This window comes from Microtus oregoni, unplaced genomic scaffold (genome assembly GCF_018167655.1).
Source record: "Microtus oregoni isolate MIOR12 unplaced genomic scaffold, Mior012 000055F_ref0000237, whole genome shotgun sequence".
NCBI classification, from domain to species: domain Eukaryota; kingdom Metazoa; phylum Chordata; class Mammalia; order Rodentia; family Cricetidae; genus Microtus; species Microtus oregoni.
In genome coordinates, this window is record NW_024543831.1 from 11,013,591 (window position 1) to 11,026,061 (window position 12,471).

Here is a 12,471-nt window from a genome sequence, read left to right on the forward strand (position 1 = left end):
AAGAACTGGTCAAAGTGCCCTGGAAAGTGCAGGAGCTAAGTCTTTCCACAGTAATCCCTGCTCAGTTAGTCTTTCCCAGCCTATTCTTTCTGCAGAATGAGACAGATGGAGAATGAAATATTGTATGTACGATTAAACAATGGAAGCAAGAGATCCAAACTAAATAATGTCTCCATTCTGGTTTCCTTTGATATGCATTATGTCGTCATGGGACGAGACAAAGGGAACTGATTGCTGGCATTCGAGTGTAAAGAGAAATGTTACATTATCTATGCCCCCAGATGGAAAAGCAAGTGCCAGAGAAGCCCTTAAAGCAACATCTCATGACCGAAGACAGTGAAATAAAAAATGTGACTTTCTCTTTACAAACCCATCCTGGCATTTTTTTCCTTAAAAAAAAAATTTAAAAAATAAAAATACAAAACAAAAAGGCTCTTGAGGAGCTGAAAGGGGAAATAGATTTCATTGATGCCTTTGTGTATTTTTAGAAGAATGGCCTCACTCTGCAGACCTGAATCTAGAGTCAGAGAATTACAATCCGCCTTCTTCGGTTTTTCCACGACATCTTTGGAGCCTGGCAACTCTGAAGCCAAGAGAACATCTAACTCTCTTTGGCCATTTCTTAGCAGCGAATAGGATTTTTCACTTTTTAGAGAAACTGTCTATCTGCTGGGAAAAGTATCTTTATCTGTAAGGTGTCAAGAAATAGAAAGTAAAGTAGACCCATTTCTGCTAAGGCAATAATACTCTTTTAATCTGAGCCAGGGTAATGACTCATCTGCCTGTCTCCTATTGTGGGATGGAAAGGGAGTGTCTGCAAACCTCCTGACAGCAGAGGGGAGGGAGGCTTCAAGGAAGGTGGCTTCTAATGCTCCAGCTTCAGATTCAAGTGTGTTTTTCTCTGGGCTGAGGTGGCCTTGACCCAGGAGATGAGGAGTTCTCTAAACCTCCTTATTGACAAGTTATCTCAAGGTAGACATAAAGTAGCTTCTGCCAGAACCATCATGGCTCCATAGGAGCTGATGATTACGGGTAGTTTTGTATTGTTCTAAGAGAACAAGGAGCTGGAAGACAGCCTTGAAAGAAGGAAGGAGTTTTCCACATTTCTCTCTTTCTAGCAAAAATAGGGTTTTATGATTCCCACCACTTCTTTCGAATGCAGGGCACTATGACCACGGAAAACAGGAAAATATAAATAAGTTAAAAGAAGGAAAATAAAAAAATCCTCAATAATCCCACAAGTTATAATCCCTGCTAATGTTCTGTGATTGTTGATCAACTTGATACACACACAAAAAAAGGTAGCTCAAGTTGAGTATTTGCCTCCATAAGACTGGCGTGCGGGTCTATCTGTGGAGAATTTTCTTTAAACTAACTGATGTAGGAAGAACAAGCCTACTGTGGACTGTACCACCTGTAGGCAGTTGGGCAAGGGCTGTATAAGACTCATAGCTGGACTCGAGCCTGGGAGGAATCCAGCAAGCAGAGTTCCTCCATCGCTACTGCTTCAAGTCCCTGGGTTGCTAGGTTCCTGCCATGACGATATGATGAAGCAAGCCCTTTCTTCCCGGGTTGTTTTTTTGTCACGGTGCTTCTTACAGTAACAGAAAGCAAACTAGAATGTGTATCTTCTGGAATTTTCCCCTTGTTGGCTGTATGGTATTCTGCTTTTGTAGGCTTTGTTTGTTTGGTTTTTAGCTGGCAGAAGCCTGGGGTGGGGTCAGGAAATGAGTATCAAGTACTTTCTTCCCAACTGTCTATCCCTGAATCTTGGCTTTCTGATGGCAGCTGTGTCTCCTCTGTGACCACCATGAAACTCAGGTGGCCCCGGTAGCTAGAATGCCATCGCAGCATCTCCAGTCTTGTGTCCTTCCAATGCAGAGTGGCAATGGTTGCCTGCTGCGACAAATGTTCAGATCGCCTCGCTAGCCCTCCGCTCTTCCATGGCCTGTGCAACCAATTCCCCAAATTGCTCTGCCTCCTTTGAAAGCAGGAAAAATGCTTTCCTAATTTGAATTTATTAGGACCTCATCAGAAGAATATTGGTTCCTGGATAGTCATGGGCAGAGATATTGGGGGAGCCTGGAGCTCCAATTCTTTTGGACTCACACTGGAAACACTACTGCAGATGTGGAAAATTCTCCTATAGCTAAGAATATCACATTTATTCTCATGAAGACCTTATCTGGGGCAGGAGAGATAGCTAGAAATTAGGGACATGAACTGCTCTTGCAGAGGATCTGAATTTGGTTCTCAGCACTAATACCAGTTGAAGCCCTGGAGAAATCATGTGTCCAAGTTCTGGGAGTGGCAGGTGAGATTGGAACCCAGAACTCCTGAGGTTTGCTGGACCTCAGCTCCTCATCTGACGCTGGCTCCCTCCCCTGGCTATGCCTTCAACAACCCTTCTCCATGGTTTATGTTAATCACCCTTCTGATCCGGGGAAGGGGAAAACTGAATGCTCTAAAATTTCCCGTTTTAATTTTATTGTAATTATATGACAAACTAGTTCAATAATGCTTACTTGCTAATTTTTATACAGAACAAATGTTGCTTGCCAAGTGTTGAGTGGAACCTTTTATTCTTCTCTTCAAAAATTTTATCCTTAGGAAGGCTAAATAAATGTTCCAGTCTGGAAGGCTTCATTTATGTAAGTCTCTGATTTCATAATGTGTGTGTGGAATGTAGGGGTGGAGAATGGGAAAAGGGTGATCAAGGTCAGCCGGTCTAACCTCGTCACTGCTCAAGGTCAGCCAGTCTAACCTCTTCACTCCAGATGGGAAGAAACACACCTAAAATTATAGAGCGCCTCTCCCAGAGCCAGGGGTAGGTGGGACTAGAACCCAGGTCACTGGGCTAGTTTAAGACGATTCTCCTTTGTGGCCCCTCCACCTGCCAGCCTTCCTATCCCCTTCCCGCTGGCTTCACATACTCTTTCTCAAATACTGCTCTTGCCCTTCATTTTCTCTCAGCTGCTGGCCTGTTTTCAAAACAGGACTTAACCAACACCTCTTTTCAGGGTCCTTGTCCTTGTCTCTCTCTTCTCCCTCTCTTCTCTTTCCTGGGTTTTTAAACTGTCCGTTCTTCTCTTCAGTCTAGCCTACATGTTCTTTCCCAAATCTTCCCTTGACATTGTCCCTTCATGGATTCCTCCCCTTTGATCCAAGGCCAGTCTGTCAGGTTGAAACCATGAACTCTTCTACTCAAGGAATCTTCTAAGTTCTGGTTCTGAACTCTGGTTGCCATACACCTTGAATCATTCTATCAAATGACATAAGTTAATATCATAACATTTATGCATAAGCAGGACCTGTGGGACTATCTCTACTGTTGCCTGGCTTCTTGGCTGCTGATGTGAATGTCTTCACACCTCAAACATGACTGCAGATGTGGGAAATCCTCCTTTAGCCAAAAATATCACATCTATTCTCATTAAGACATATGATCCAGTGCTGGAGAGATAGATGGCTTAGTAGTTAAGGGCAGGCACTGTTCTTGCAGAACATTTGGATTTGGTTCCCAGCATTTATTATCTGGTGACTCAGCCTCCTGTATCTCCAGCTCTAGGTAATCCAATGCCTTCTCATACACCTACACACACACACACACACACACACACACACACACACACACTTCTCAAAATATATTATCCATGAAGTTTCAGTGCTTCAGCGATTTTCTCCTTTGGCTGTTAGTAACAATCTTCGCTGGGTTTTATATCTTTACCAAGTTTGTGTTATATAGGCATTTACAAGAACAAGGTTAGCGACCTTGTTCAAGTATATTGGCCTTCCCCTGGAGCAGAGCGTATTGACACCATAGTTTCTGTTGGCTGGTGTTTTTCTATCCTTGCAGATTTTGTTTCTTTCCTCAGTGTGGATTTTGTCTCAGGCACTTAACTGTTAGAAGTTAGGAACTCAGTCTGTCTTCTACACTCCTGTAATTCATACATTAATTCCTCTTGATAAGTTTGGAAGACAAGTGTACAGGACACTTGCTTTCTCCTTTCACACAAGTGATGTTTCAGCAAAGTTACAAAGAAGGGGAATTGCTGGCAGCAACGAAAGGACAGCTTCTGGAACCCAGGAACACAATCTGTTGAGTCTTCCTGTCCTCTTGTGTGGAGTAGGGTCAGTGAGATGCGGATGTCCAGTTTCAGCATGGAGCAATCTGTCTTTCTAAAGTCCCCATTGTGACCAAAGGCTTTGCGATCCCAGATGAGTGATGACAAGGTTTGCTTTCTAATTTTTGTATTATTTCTACATTGGCATCCCTATCAGATTCTAATGCCACTTCTTCCGTGAGTCTCCTGATTTTACTTTTTCCTTCCTATATATGGCTCTCACAGCTCTTGTCCATGACTTTGAAAAGACGGGCTCTTGTATGCTACCCTAACTGGATTCTAGTGACTCTCCCATCCTAGCCTCGTATATGACTGGAACCATAGACTTGAACATGGCCGCGCTTTGACATTACCCTCGTCACTGACCCTACTCTCGCCAGCCTTGTTCTAGTCCAGGGACACCTAACTAAAGTCTGACTTTGGCCTAACTTTTATTGAACTGGATGAAATTCAAGGCCTGCCTGACTGTCCCGATCTCTTCAGGTGCCAATTCTGAGAACCACTTTCTCTGTGGGATCCTGAGTCAGCTCTGATAACATTTCTTTCCACTAGATAATGAGGGAGGAAATGATCCGTTTGTAACCTGGAATGTTTTGTTCCTGGGATCCTTATACATCCTCCAGTCCAACGTTCCCCTCAAGGCTCTGCCGGCAAAGAGCCATGAGCCAGTGTAAACCAGTGGGCCCTGCTTTGCCTCAGTTCCACCACTCCCATTGGGCGCTCTCCTGGAAACATAGGCTTCCTTCTATCTGATACTCTGAGACCTGGCCATTTTTGAACACCTGAAATAGCAGAAAGGAGTCAGGGCAAACCGTTGGAGAATTCGCCTACCGTAGCTACCATTGTGTTTACTTTCACTTTGTTTAAAAAGTTAACTTGCTTGGCTTTTTTTTTGGGGGGGGGGCGATGTTTTTAGACTAATAGTTTTCCTGCAAAACTATAGCCAAGATCCAGAGGGAAATCAGGAAGAAAGGGTCCCAGGTTATTTGAAAATGTTACCAGTAAGTCTCTTCAGCTCTTCCTCATGGTCTAATTTTCTTTCTTTACCCCCAAACTGCGAGGCATGATAACAAGAAGGTGCAGTAGGCACCAGAGCTGGTGTAATGATTCCTTCCCATGCCCACATGGCCTATCACCCACTCTCCTTCCTGCAACCGAGGTGGCTTCCTTCTTACTGAAAGGAACTTCAGGCCTCTGGAAATGGAAGTGAAAGAAGAACCCTAAATAACGGCCGGCAGGGGCAGGATGGAGAATAAGCCTGTGTTCCTCCTCCAGTCCGGCTCTACACGGTCTTCTAAGCTCCAGATGCCCTCAAGGTAAGCGGCCAGCCAACCCATCAGCCGTGATTCCCTTCTCATTTCCATCCTGTGAGAGCATACACTGGGGCACACTTCGGGATTACTTCCCCAAAAATATGTTATCAGGTCTTTATTTCAGGGTCTGTTTCTGACAGAGCCTAGTCTAACACAAGCTACAAGAACAAAGCCAAGGAATGAGAAAACTCTTAAGCACTAGAGCTGGCGGTGGAAGTGTGTTGACACTGAGTCACAGCATGTATAACATACTGAGTTAACGTAGCAATCATGGCAAAGTGTATTTCAGAGAATTCTAGAAGAGGCCTGCGAGTGAGCTCCACATTTTGAAATGCTTTCTGCATCCAAGAGTCAAAACAAACTGTGAAATAAATTGTAAGTATCTTAAGGGAGAATTCATTGACTGTCTGGAAGCCCGAGTTTCCTGAAAGACCCCTGCTAACAAGGGTTTGCTGGGTTTTCATTTGAATTGAAGTCGTTGCCTTCAAGCTTTAAGCCTCCTGGCTCCAGAAGTTTGGATTTTTATGACTCATGTTCTCATATTAGTTTTTTATTATAGCCCTTCCTTCCTTGCATAATAGAGTTCTTTTTTTAAAAGTCTGCCTTCCCACAGAAGCCCCCTTTGCCCCTTGGCCATTTTAATGGCTCCTTTTACTCGTCATTATCTCAGTCCTGGGCTGTGACGATCAGCTCTGCATGCAGATTCCCAGGGGTCAGGACACTGAAATCGGCACTTCTGTTTTGTTTTCCATCCAAATTGATTATTTTTTTCAGTTTTCATCCAGATGTTTAATATCATGTAAACACAGCTTGAAAGAATTCCTGAAACGCTTGCAGATGCATGCCAGTGAGACACTTTCCAAATTACATATAATGATACTCTCGGGCTATTTTAATCCATGCCATAATCTCTGCCTAGAATTTTAGCTGTGGGATTAAGATGGAAAGAAAGAAATAAATTCACATGTATGGGTGATTTGTCTATTTGATTACAGATCTGTTGAAAACATTCAGGGATCGACACCATCCCCCCCCCCCCCGCCCCGTGCTGACATGTCTGTGACCATTACCTGCCCCACGAATTCTTACCCTAGTTCGCCCCACCAATTCTTACCCTGGTTCTTGGCTATGGTCTTAAAAAGTTTTGCAAGGAAACTAATGGTCTAAAAATATTGGAAGTCACCCCAAAAATATCATATTAAAGTTGTACAGACTAAGTTTCTTAAAATCCAGAAACTTACTTTCTGAAGGCCAGAATTAAAAATTAGAGAGCTGGAATCCAGTTTACTGGGAGGGCATTCCTTTTGTTAGATCGGGGGTGAGAGTTTGTCCCCGTTGTAAGTGCATTAATCCAGTCACAGAGGCTGGCTCTCAGCAGGCACCATGGTGGTTCCTGTTACCTGAGAAGTCAAGCTAGGAGGATCACTGGAGTCCAGGAGTTTAGGCCAGCCTGGGCTACATAGAAAGATATCTCCTGGCTGGGTGGTGGTGGTACATACCTATAATCCCAGCACGCCGGAGGCAGAGGCAGGCAGATCTCTTTAAGTTCAAAGCCAGCATGGTCTACAGAGAGAGAGTTCCAGGACACCCAGGGCCATACAGAGAAACACTCTCTTGAAAAAAGAAAGGAAGGAAGGAAGGAAGGAAGGAAGGAAGGAAGAGAAATCTCCTCAAAAGCAACCCCCCCCAAATAAACAAACCAGAGCCAACCATTCCTCCCAGGCCATCTCCATTCCTCTCTGCCACCCACTGAACTTCAGAAAACAGGGTCCATCCTCCTGCCGCATTCAACAAACACAGCTCACCACCAAAAATAGACATTACCACAATGTAAAAGAACAGAGAAATTCCAAGTAGATGGCCAAGAAGCAAGCAGGCAAAGTCATTTTAATATCTGACAAAATGGGCTTCAACCAGAAACTAATCAGAACATGCATGGTCACCAAAGGAAAAGTCCACCAAGAGGAATCTGCAGTTCTTAACACCTATGCCCCAAACACAAGGACACCCAAGTTCATAAAAATTACCACTACAGCTTGAACCACATATTGACCCTCACACAGTGACAGCGGGTGACTTCAGTACCCCACTCTTGCCAATATTCCGGTCATCTACACAAAAACCAAATAGAAATTCTGGAGTTATAATGTCACAAATAAAATAGCAAGTAGCTACAGAATATTTCATTCAAATACAAAGGATATACTTCCTTTTCAGCAACTTGCGGACCTTTCTCCAAAGTTGATGACATACTTGGACACAGAGAAAGTATCAACAGATATAAGAAAATTGAAACAACACTCTGCATCCTCTCCGACTGCCATGAGTTAAAACTAAGTATTCACAACACAGAAAGCTTACAAACTCATGGAAATGGAACAACTCTCCATTGAATGAAAAAAAATGGGTCAAGAAAGAAATGAAAGACTTTCTAGAACTGAATAAAAATGAATGTACAAAAAACCATACCAGCATAATAAAAGCTTTTAAGACATCAAAGAAATAAATTGAAGAAGATAATAGAAGATGGGAAAATCTCTCATGCTCATGGATTGGGAGAATGAATTTAGTAAAAAAATAAAAAAAAAATGACCATCCTACTAAAAGCGATCTACAAAGTCAATGCAATCCCCATCAAAATTTCAAGACAGTTCTTCACAGAAGTCACAGGACAATCTTAAGGTTCACGTAGAAAGAGAAAAAAAAAACCAGAATAGTTAAAACAAGCCTGGATAATAAATGAACTGCTGGGAACATCACCAGCCCTGATTGTTGCACTGCAAAGCTATAGAAATGAAAAGCTTCTGTATTGCAAGGGACACCAACATTTGGACAAGATGGTAGGCTACAACATGGGCAAAGATATTACCACTTTCACATCTGGTGGAGTGTTAGTATCTAAAATGTATAAAGAATTTAAAAAAAATGGCATCGAGAACTAAACAGAGAGTTCTCCAAAAATGAAATACAAATGACTAAGAAACACTTAAAATTTCAACATCCTTAGTCATCAGAGAAGACATATTAAAACCATTTTTAAAATTTCATCTTGCAGCAGTCAGAATGGTCATAATCAATGAAACAAATGACAGCTCATGCTGGTGCGGATGTGGGGGGAGGGGAGCGCTTATTCATTGCTGGTAGGAGTGTAAACTTATATAGGCACTGTGGAAATCAGTGCAGAGACTCCCCAGGAATATGGGAATAGAGCTACCTCAAGATCCAGCTATAGGACTCCTGGACTTATACCTGAAGGACTGTACTCTACCACAGAGACATTTGCTCACCCACATTATGGCTCTCTAGTCATAACAGCCAGAAATTGGGGCAGCCTAGATAGCTGCCAATGGGAGAATGGATAATGAAAATGTGGAGCATTTACACAATGGAATATCAATCATTCAGCTGTTAAGAAAAATGAAATTATAAAATTCACAGGAAAATGGATGGAGCTAGAAAAAAATCCAGACCCCAAAATAAAATATCGCATTTTTTATTTTATAGGTATATGTTAGCTTTTAAGCCTTCACTATTCATGCTACAATCCATATAACAATAGGTATTAGGCACCTCGTCAGGGACTAGAGAGTAGAAGAGGCTCTCCCAAGGAAGGGGATATACTGTTATGAAGAGGTGAGGGAGAAACTGGACTGGAGGACCAAATGGGGAGGGATGTAGAGAGAGGGAATGTGGGGATGGATAGCTAGCAGGAAGGGACCTTTTATGGGCCATATGGAAACCTCTGACTGTAGAAGATTCCTAAAACATATGCACCTATGAAAACATCTAATGGAATCATCAAATAATGGGGAGACGATGCCCTAGCTAGACTTCTTACCCATCAACTGACACCTCCAGTGACAGGAATGGATTACATGTTGTTGAGTTGTTGACTAAAGGGTTTTGTGGAAACCCAAACATCTCAGCTACTGCCAGAGCTATTAGTCACACTCTATAAACTGATGGTAAGGTCCTATTGCTGAAGACAGTGCTTGTATATCTCATTGAACACAGAGAAGTCCAGCTGGTGTCTAACTAGAACCTTCACTCCTACCAACTAATGCTCATGGTCCTGGAAGATACTCTGCATGCCACCAAAGGAGAAAGGTAGCCATCAACCCAGCTACAGATCTGTGATCTACAACTGTGATCTGTCTGTGAGATGTGTTTGTATAAATAGTGGTACCAATATGGAAGGTGTAATAAGCCACTATCTAATTAGACTTAAGGCCCGTGAGATATAGCTCATGCCTGACACCGGTAGAATGGCCAAGGACCTGAGAATGCATAGATCATGGGCCTCATAGGAAACTAAATACTACTGTTCTATTAAAGGAACACAGTAATAGAATGACTCCTGATGACACTCTGCTATTCCCGCAGATCAGTGCCACACTCTGCCATCATCAGAGAAAGGTTTTCCTTCAGTAGATTGGAACTAGAACAGAGACCCACAGTGTGCAGAGAGTGAGAGACTTTGGTGCGTACCCTGTCCTAAACAGGATGTCTTTATCCTACTCCTCCTTTCACTACTCAGGACTCTATTCAGAAGAGGAAGTGGAGAGATTTTAGAGCTAGAAGTGATGGATGTCTCCAAGGAAACTGTCTTTCACATAGCAGGACCGATGCACATATGAACTCAGAAAGACCATGGCAGCATGGACAAGGCCTGAAGTGTCTCCATACTGTGAAAAAGTGGACATAGGGCCTCACCCCTATGTCCCATGCATAACCAAGATCATCTCTGCAGCTGATACCTGTTGGCAATAATAATAATAATAATTGGTTTTCTCCAATGGAGTCACAGCAGGTACATTAACTACACTTCAGTGTGGGCTCCATGCCCAGGAGTGGTTAGCCAACACAAAATGAACTCACTGGTATTTTTGAAAGTGGACGGGGACTCTTGTGATGGGGTCATCTCTGCATCATATGATGTGGAGTGTGAGCATCCTACAGCAGAAGGGGGGACAGATGTTGGACCAGATCTTCTCTAGGTTTCCTTCCCTTTCCCAAAAACTCTGCCAATGTCTTTTCCTAACATTTCTTTTGTTGCTTTGCTGTGAAATAGGTGTCAAGATGCTGAAAATTCAAATAGGAGAGGAATCTCAGGGAAATTATGTTACTAGGAAACCAGAAAGCCTTGGCATTCACTCAGGAGAATGTATTCTGCTGCCATATACCTCTCCTGAAGTCCTGCCAAGTCAAATTCTTTATCTGGGGCTAGTCTTTGGAGCTGGTTTCCCTGCCCAAACAGCCAAGGCTTAACACTTCTCATTATCAAAGCTACTGGTTAGCAATTTTTTGTCCTGTTCTTTTGAGTACTAAAGAATAAGGCAGAATGTTTAGTGTGCCTATTCTTCTAAACAAGAGGATGAACTTATTTGGAATCTTTGGAGTTCTGTTGCCTAAATATATAAAATGTGTAGTCAAGGTTTCTCAACCTTAGCGTGATAGCATCATGAATACATAGCTCTTTGTCGTGGGACTGCCCTGTGCTCTGTGGGCTGTTTTAGAGCATCTTTGGACTCTAGTTACTAGACTCTAGGGGTACCTCGCAGTTTTGACAACCAAAGATGTCTAAGTAAAAACACTGGGAGTAAATCATCTCGGTGTTCCTAACCAAATAAGCAGTCAAGAGGTGTGAGGAGTCCACCTTTTCTAATCTTATCAGCTGACATAGGAGATAAGGGCCCCATGTAACTAATATCAAGGACCAGAAGCCAACTGACCTTTGTTCAAATTCTGAGTCTCTTATCTCCAATTCTTTTACCTCTCTAAGCTTTAGTTTCTCTCTCTGTGAAATGGGACATTGATAGCACCACATACTGGTCAAGAGAATAAAATCAGATAACATTGGTTTATCACAGGGCTACTTAAGAGTGCCATCCACGTGACTTATTACTATTATTAACTCTGTCCCCAGCTGGGCTGGGAATGGTTATTTAATTTAACCCGAAGGCGTTCTGTATGGAACACATAGACTAACTACTATAACTCGCAACTCTTAGGCTTGAAGGCTGAAAGCAATGGTTTGTTTTTACCCACCTAATAGCCCAGGTGTTTCTAGTGGAGCATCTGTCCTGGGGAGCTCTTCTCCAAGCAGACTTGGGGACCTGGGCTCCTGTCTGGTAGCTCTGCCACTCCAACATCTTTCCTTAAGTACAAATGCTCTAAAGGCTTCATGAAACTGAGAAGTGATCTACTTCCACACTGCCTTGGTGATTCAAAGTGATGGTTAACTTGTCTTGAGTATCTACAGTAAAGAAATGTTTAATACAGTGCGTTTTGATCAATCAATTTTCAATTTTGACTTTTTTGGCCCATCAGCTATTAAAATATAATGGAATGTGCTTTCTGTGGGAAATGTGAGTATTGGTTTGGGACAGAAAAATGACATAATCAGACTATTCCAGAAAGGTCTCTGGTGACAGTTTGAGGGTTAGTTTGTAGAGCTGAACAATTAGACCAAGGATGAAGAGCTTACTGTTCACATTCTATGCAAGTGAAGATCTGGGCTGGGCAGGAGCAAGTTAGTAAATATATGCAATTTTCATTGGTTAATTATTTCTCCATAATAGGGCCAAAAATGGAGAGTTTAAAGGAGGTGGGCTCAGTGGCAGAGTGTTTTGTTGACATGTTCGAGTCACGAGTTTAGTCCCTAGAACTGCAAAAACAATAACAGAGACAAGAAGCTTTAGGGAACAGGATTCTTAATGGCCAGGGAAGTGAAAGTGTGGGTATTGTCAGCTGGTGTGACAGGAGAGATTAGCTGGGATGCTGAAAGAGGAAGCCTGGAGGTTTGGAGGAAGCTGCGTGGGTTGGTAGGTGAGATCATCCAGGGACCGACTTGAAAAAGGAGAACAGGAAAAGAATTTCAGAGAACAGCCCACCTGGGAGGCTTTGGAGAACATGAGAAGAGAGAGGGGTCCAGATGGGTACCTGACCCAGAAGCTGGGGAATAGGGTATGACAGGGGGGACATGGCACATGGCAGATGCTGCACAAGTCTTTGAGGGGTCAAATAAAAAAAAA